This window comes from Rhopalosiphum maidis, chromosome 2 (genome assembly GCF_003676215.2).
Source record: "Rhopalosiphum maidis isolate BTI-1 chromosome 2, ASM367621v3, whole genome shotgun sequence".
In the NCBI taxonomy this organism is placed as follows: Eukaryota; Metazoa; Arthropoda; class Insecta; order Hemiptera; family Aphididae; genus Rhopalosiphum; species Rhopalosiphum maidis.
Window position 1 is genome coordinate 38,273,737 of NC_040878.1, and position 9,142 is coordinate 38,282,878.

The 9,142-nt window shown below is 25.4% G+C and overlaps 1 protein-coding gene across 1 annotated transcript in view; it reads right to left on the minus strand.

Annotated features, from left to right (window-relative positions):
* LOC113552379 (growth/differentiation factor 8-like) overlaps nt 1-6,211 on the minus strand; it is a 36,715-nt gene extending 30,504 nt beyond the window's left edge. The window contains exon 1 of the mRNA XM_026955252.1: nt 6,042-6,211. The gene's annotated coding sequence lies outside the window, so the exon portion shown is untranslated. The remainder of the gene's footprint in view (nt 1-6,041) is intronic.
* Nucleotides 6,212-9,142: the final 2,931 nt, after the last annotated feature.

Below are 9,142 nucleotides of genomic sequence, written 5' to 3' on the forward strand. Positions count from 1 at the left end.
GATTTAATTAAGGAGAAAAGAATGATTTATAAATAGTTGTATTCAAATTTATAATGTAATATTATAGCTAGAAAAGTATTTAAATTAATATAATTTAGTCTTCTGTATATTAATTTATATTATTATTATAGTTATTTATCTAATATATTTTATTATTTATTTAAATTGTCTTGTCTTCTATGTTTGTCATACTATACTATGTAAATGTCCGTTTTCAAAAAAACTTGAACTGTTTACTTATTAGTTATTACATTATAATATAGTTCGTTTATCATTTTGTTAAAAAATAAATCTCTACTCTATTACAAGCTATAGCTTAAAGAAATAAATTTATTTTATTTTATTATATATGTCATGTGTATGTGTATATTAAATAAAATATTTCAAATAAAAAAACTATTTTTTTTTATACAATACATAATTTGCAAAATGTTGTGTATTTAAAGAATTTATTTTGAATCACAAAATATTATTAAAAAAAATTGTGTCCACATATTTTCGATATTTTTTAATTTTTTAATATACTATTGAACAACTTATGAGAAACCTTTTATTAAATGTTTAAGGTTTTTGACCTAGAAATAAACATTTTATCAACATGAAAATTTAAATTTAATATATCTATAAATATCTCAAAATTTGTCCAAAAAATACTAATCTTAGAATTTAATGAAAATGATAAGTCTCAACTATATTATTCCTTAAAACGAATCACGTATATATATATATATTTATATATATACAAATAACACATTTACAATATCTTAATATCATAGGTAAAAAAAACATGAAAAATAGCTTTTGAAAAAATTTAATATCACTCCAAAATGTAAATAGGTATACCTACTTAATACTTGAATTAGTGTAGTAATGTGCATTCATGTGAGTATTAAATGTACTATCTCGGTAGTTATTAAGGTGATCATTATAGGAATAATTTTGAGCATTATTAATATATTTTTATGTACCTATTTTTTGCAGTTTATTGTTTTATTATAGTTTCATTATGAGTATTCTGTATAATATAACCAAAATAATTTATAATCATTATAGCAAAGCGAACCCTGCAAGAATTGTAATAAACACATTTATATTGACAAGTGAGAAACTATGAACTATGGTCATACTTTCAAAAATCTCGTAAATTACACGGTTGTTTGAAAACATATACAAAACAATATTATTTATGGATTTTTTCTAATGTCCTATTGCAGTTGTCTCATGTCCTTGTCGGATCTGGTACGTGAGTGTTCGCCAAACACTGCTTATTAGTGCATTTTTCCCAAGAAGTGTAGCATTTAAAACACGCGAAATCTTTTTGAAATTTGGAAACCCGAAACCCATACATCTGCCATTAACCGTGACCAGATGTGCTCTAACACGTAACCCCACCAACAAATTTAATAATGCTCATAAGGCACGATGGTCATTATCCTCTTGAAATATTATTCATTTTTATTTTTTTCTCATAATGGCTATCAATGGTTATGTTTTGTAATATAACATTATAAACAATGCACATATATAATATATTATAAATACTTATGATGTTCCATCTTTATATTTACTTCAGTGAATACATTACCTATTTACCTATGTTGTGTTACTCGTTTTTTTATATATTTATATACCGTACGTACAATAATAATATAATAAATAGTGTTAAATGTTTCAATATTATATTAAATTTACTTTTTAAACATTGATCAAAGTATTTATTAATGTAACTATGTATGTCAAAAATAGTTAATCAAATCTTGTAACACTTTAATTGAACACGACGCATTCTATATCTAATAAATAATAATACATGCGAAACTTGTAATTTGAACCATTGAACCCACCTACTGACTACTATTCCATTTATATTGTTATATTATATTATTAATTTTAAATTAATTCATGTTTATTTAAATTATATCTTATTCTATTACGAATCTAGATGTACGACAAGATGTACTCAATAAACTATAAGTGTATAGTTTAAGAGTAATATACTTTGTTCCATATTACAATAAAACAATTTACCCCTTCCTCCGACCGCCTTCTTTCTTGCTATGCTTGTCGTTATATTTTTTGCACGTACTTACCAATTTGGCTAGTCGTTGACCTCGACCACGCGAAATTAATTCACACAGTTCTTTAATACCACCTATCCCCATGGCATATACCATTGAAGAGGTCAAAACTCGAAGTTGCCAGCTCCCCCATATTTATTTTTAGTTTTGCTAGACGAAAAATAATCGTTGAGAATAATATAACAGGGAAATACATAGTCTTTGAACAAGTAACCAAGAACAACTCATTATATTTAAATTATTCAGTGTTGGGATAGGACAACTTTACTGTTTTACCGTGTAGGAAGCTATGAGCATAATTGTATAAATAACGATAACATAAAAAGACCATCATCAGTTTGTACAGTTTTTTTGAATTCCTACAACATTTAAACAATATTGTATGTTATAAGGCTTAATTATCACAAGTTTATGTATAATACAATAGTATAATAGTAGCCATAGTTTTGACAGGAGATTAAATAGAATCAACCGGAAATGGAAGTATTGTTAATGAGAACCAGACATCTTACTCAAGACATTAAAGAAAATTCATTGACTTAACGAGAAAAAAATTGCATCTGTTTCAGAATAATAATGAACACACCGAATTACAATGAATGAACGAGAGTTATATGGGTCTATATTATATTGAATATATAACTATCAAATGTTATAGTTCCATTTAATTTTATAGACACACATATACCAATATCAAACTTGTCGAAAAACTTAGCATCTTTCAAATCTATCATTATTAACTATTTTTTACTATCAATATTACACAATAAAAACTGTTATATTAACGTCTAAACCTATGTAAAGACAATAATTGTGAGTAATATTATATGACGACTACATATACCTAATAAACCGATTATATAATAATAATATTGTACATAAAAACAATAATGTTTTTATAATTCTTCATGGACGCTTATATATTAAAATATGTACTTTATTATGTATATTCTTACGTTTTACTTTCCGGTATTTAATGTAAAAATAATATTACAGTCGTGTGTTCAAATTTTCTTATAAAAGTTTGGTAAATACATCATATTACATTAGAATTTTATATTAAAAAAAACTATCATTCACATATTATTATCATAGAATTACCGTTAATATACGAAACGAAATAAAACGAGAGCAATGACCTCGTTTCAGGATCTTTGTTTAATTTGCATAACATATGTTAATCAAACATTATTTTAATGTTCTTCAGCGATTATTCAATATACGTATAGCAAATTAAATTAAAACATGTTAAATATTTTTCAAAATTATAACGCAATACCTACGTTTGTACCATTGAGCCTAAATCAAACAATAAGCACACACACACAAATCCAAAACGAAAATGTTCAATTGTAGGTATCTGTTATGTATTATGAAAATAAAACGTATTACCAATTTATAATTATATATAATCGTGTTTTAATTAAACATAAGATCACAATATGATCGTTAGATATTAATCAATCTTAAAATAATATTAAAACATTCCATAATATTTTATAATGATTATTATAAATACATATTATTATGAACATATTATCATCTGTCAATTTTGTTATGTTAAACAATTAAGTAAAATGTACAACTTCAATCAGTGAAAAAATATTATTTTCCTTCGCTAAACTTGCATAAGTTCGATCAATTATCACTGAATAACTTATATAAATTCCTGTTCCATGTATTAAAAAAAAAATATTTTAAAGATGTATGAACTATACAATATTATAATACGAAACTCTTAAAAATACCTAATAAATCGCTTATTAGTATAATATTTAAAATTATTTATTTCATAATAAATTATAAGTTAAGTTAAAATTAAAATTAATGTAATATTGAAGTGTACCTTTAACATAATATCTATTTCAGTATTTCACTGTTTTTAAGCAAACAAAAAATTAGTTAAAAAAATAAATAACTACATTGTTTGTTATGGTTAATAATTAAATATAACATATACCTACATGAAAACACTATTATATAAATAATACATGTAATTACAAACTTGTCAAAAATAATAAATAAGTGAAGAAATATGTAGGTATATAATTAAAAATCAAAAAAATTAAATTAATACAAATTACTAATTTTATAATCAAAAAAACTGCTTAACAGAAATTATCTGAAAGTATCTGAAGTTAAGCTTCTTTTTATTACTATTAGGAATCATATAATGAATATAACTTACATAATAAAACCCTAAAAATAAATGCTTACAAACAAGCTCAAAATTTATATGTAGGTACACTCTGATTATGCTTATACATATATAGCTTTGATTTACTATCATTCACCACATTCTAGATTAATAAAAATTTTAAAATTTTTATTAATCTAGAATAACGTATTTAATTTTTAAATATTTTCCGCGAAAATTCAGTTTTAATAAAACAATACTTTATCTTAATACAACATTTTATAGTATAATATTATTATCTCATATTATCGTGTTAAACCTGTAACCACGCGGTATAACGTAAAGAGAACCCTATCACGCTATCCCATCCCAGTTCAACTTGATGTGTAAAAACATTGTCTTGTATCCCTATAGGCAAAGCCTGCAGAATAATACAAGGGTAATTTCTTTTGAAATCCATATTACACAACCCCTAAACAAAAAAAAAAAATATGACGGTTAAACTAATGACTACTGTGTTGTGATAGCGAAATACCGTTTTATCGAAATGATTGTTCGCCCTAGGATTACCTACTTATTTTTTATTTAATTCGATGGCACACGACAACATATATTACAGGGCTATTTTTTACATCACACTATCAGACCAGTAGCATTTTTGGATCTTTTCTTTCCTTTTATTATTATTTTTTTTTTTTATCCTTCACCTGGTTTTTTTCCATTTTGGCAGTTCATCAAAATATCATCGCTACAATGATGAAACTTGAACGGTATTATTGTTATTATATTGTGTTAGATATATACCTACGTCCGGATTTTATTTTTACCTCTCACTCTTTCACTCTCTCTCTCTACCTACAAGCATTATCAAAAGAAAAACATCTGGTACACGTCGCATTGTTGTGAATTTTTGCACTACCTGCAGATCACGTACGTTAGCTTAAAACTCGCGAGCGAACGTGCCCCTCACGGATAACGTCGCTGGTGGCCCCCTGTATCCCTCGGTAATAGTTAAAGAGGGGGGACGATCATAGGTTGGATACGGTTAGAGTCAGTCCAGCCGTTTTGACCTTTTGTAATAGATTTACAAATACTCGAAATTCAACCAAGCCCAAGTACTCAAAATATACGGCTTACCTAATCGAGGATTCTTATTAGTAATTTTTTTTATTATTATATTATTTTTTTTTTTATTTAGTTGCGAGGGTTTTTGTAAAGCAAAATCGAGGATGAACCAGTTTTTATGCTACTAACCGTTTGAACAACTGATTTTATTGTAATTATATATACGGTGCCTACCAACATTTTAACAAAATATCTTAGAATGTTATAAGATGTTATTAATAAATGTAATAGAGAGATAAAAAAAATATTTTTGTACATAAAAAAAGTTAATTGTCATATTTTGTGTAGTCAGTTAAATTAAAAGTCTGTACGTACGGTAGGTATATATATCTTTGTAATAATGATCAAACGTATTTAACACTTGTTCATAAAACTAAAATTTCTTACTATTATTGTATTTAATATGCCTACAACTTTCTATTAATATAAAATTATTTAAAAGTCTTAAATGTTAACTATCAAATAATTAGTTATTTAGAAAAAATATTTTTAAAAATCAATCAAATATTATTAACTTATTTAAAACATTACAATTATTAAATTACACTTCAATTAATTATTTAATCAATTATTTTTTCTTGTAAAATCTTTGTTTGTTTTTAAATCTGATGAGAAGGTACACTTATTTAATAAATTTCTGATAATAAGAAGAAAACAGTATTGATAAAACTATTACGACAATAAATAATATTAATACTTACAGTTAAAATTGCGTTAACGAGAAGGTATCCAAGATTAAACTTGACCACCTGTACGGTATAGGACAAACTGATATATTATAAATTAAACAATTTAACACGGACCCGTGTAGAAATTGCTGAGTTCGGGGGGTTGTACTCGAAGGTGAAACAAAAATCTCTGGTTGGTCGGTCAGTCTGTGGTTACTGTCACTGTCAAAATAAAAACTCCACCGAACGCTCCCACTCTCTTTAAACCCGAACCGATCACCGTCCCTTCCACCGGTGAACAAACTGTGTTTTTTTCACTTATTTACCCTTCGGGATTACAGGTATAAAGAAATAAAAAAAACAATATATACCTATATAAAAGACATACTAGTAACAATACGAAAAAAAAAATAACAACAAAAGTAAGATAGAAGAGAATATAGAAGGAAAAAACCCAACAACTATAGGAGGGGGCACACACACACACCAATCGTCTGACGTATTTAATAATGTACACGTTCCTTGGATATATTATATTGGATTATTATATACATTCAGGATTTTATCTGTTCGCGTGCCAGTGTGATCGATGGGATAACATAAAAAGTGCGTTAGCGTAGATCATTTTCAAACTGAATACATTTAACATCAATATAATTTTTTTTTTTTGTGCAAATGTAAAATGTTATTTTTTTTTTTCATTCTGCATACGTTTTGCCAACAATGACGCACATTTATAGTGAATGTGAGAACCTATAGTAATTTAAATACATAGAAAATCAAATCAAAGTAATAGTTATGTATACACGATGATACAAATCAATATAATATATATTCCTGTATACATCCGCTCTAATGATTTAATTTAAGCTCAATTATAATATTATTATAGACATGGCGTGTACAACAAGACTACCTACTTTAATTATACGGATTTCTACATTATTATATTTTATATCAACAAATTAAAAATTAAAACTATTACTACACTGGTACATACGTACATACTGTGAATATAAATATGTATTTAAGTACATGAAAAAAAAATTAATTATGTCTATAAAATTAATCACATTTAGGTCAAGTGTGTTCTGTAACGACTAACGAGGTAGATACACAACAAATTGTATTGTGAATAAATAGTTACTTAAAAATTTAAATGACATTTACGAAGAATTTCGAATTTCAAATGTAATGTTTTTTAAAAAACAAAGCGTGGACTAAAAGAATTGGAATATAATTTAGTTTATTTTGTTACCTTAGTGTTTAGAATAAAATATTTTCGGAAGTCTGAAATCTGTTTTTACTTAAAACCTAAATAACCTAATAATAAAGCAATTAATCTGATAACCCACAAAATAATCATATTAAAAACATTGTTCCTTATTCTCAATTAAAAAGTTTTTGTAAATCGTAGTAATCGTACATTTTTATTCTTTAATAACATAAAAACGTATCAATTTTTTTTAGATTTTCTAGGATAAATCAACATTTCAGAAAAAATTAAAAAGCAATCGCATTGTTTTCTGAAAAAATCGTGAAATTTTAATGCAAAAACAAGATTTTTTTTTGAAATTTAAACTAAATCCTTACATTGTTAAAATTATAACCGAATCATTTTTAATATAATATACACATTTGGCAAGACCGATAAGAATAATTTTATATTATCCGTAGAATTATACTAGCCCGCATAATAACTACGCGGTTTTTGTCATTCCAGATAATATCTTTATTAATTATTTGAACAATAAGTATAGCAAATAGGTATATCTAAATGGTATTTGGTATGCCTGTTTCACAGTGTATTACACTCTAAGCAATTCGAACGAGCGTATCTGCATTTTAAGATTCAAAAGTTGTATCACAGAAAATTGTTTAAATTCGAATACTTATACTACTATTATTATATTATTATTTTCAAGTAAAGATACAATAATTAGTAAGTACATAACTACTAGATATTACAATTTAAGCTAGTTCCACGTAGCGTGAACCGTTCGCAATGTTCATAAAACCCTAACTATAACGCGAACATTAGCTCAAAATGAAATACAATGAATCTCGAGCGAACATTTGCGTCGTATGAAACCGGCTTTATTATCAAGATTCACTTTTTGATGAAACCAATGATAGCTGCAAATGAAGTTAAAACACGACTTATGAGTTATAAACTTATAACCAAGGGTTTCTGATAAATACTTGGAAATGTTGAGCCAATTCTGAAATCTATTTATTAATAATATGATATTACGTGCCTACAAAATTCTGTCATTACGTGTTTAATCGTACCTAAATTGGATTTATTAGGGAGGCATTTTTATTCATTAAGTGGCTATAATCTAGGAGAAATTTGCTTGTGTGGTGTGCCCAATTCGAGTCTTGTTAGTACAACAAATAAAATTTATTTAAATAATATTATGTATTATATAATAATAATGTTTTATTTTATTTTATTTATTTATAAAATTTTATTTGGGTAAAATATTAAAATGTATTAATGAAAATATTCATGTTTTTTATTGTTGCAAAACAACTAATAATATTCATAGCTAGCACTCAATTTAAAATTTAAACTTATCCGCATAAAATGTTGTCTACATCTTACAAACGTATAAAATAGCAAATTAACCAACTTACGGTTCGCTTTGAGTTATCAATTAATTTGTTTTAGCAACACAAGTTTTGATATAATATATAAACATTATAAACTATTATAATTATAATAGTAAAATAACGAATATAGCTTCTTGAATCTATTCTATCTTACTATCATCATTGCTTTTACTTAATTCTTGTAATACGATTGGTAGGTATTCTATAATATAAACGTAGGTAATTAATATCATTATTATCATTAATTCCGTCTTTCTGATATATTGGGAAATCAGTTATTTGGTAATCTAAAAATAAAATTAAATAGATTCTAAACGCTACTTACCTATATTAATGTTTTCATGATTATTAAGTAGTATTCATAATATTATAAGAATAATATTAAAATAATAAATATAATTTTTCGACATTAAAACAATTCTCACATGATAAGAATAACATTTAATATTTTATTTTCATTATATAGGTACCTCGTATTTGTTAATATCTGAACCTATGTGTTGAAATCTTATAATATA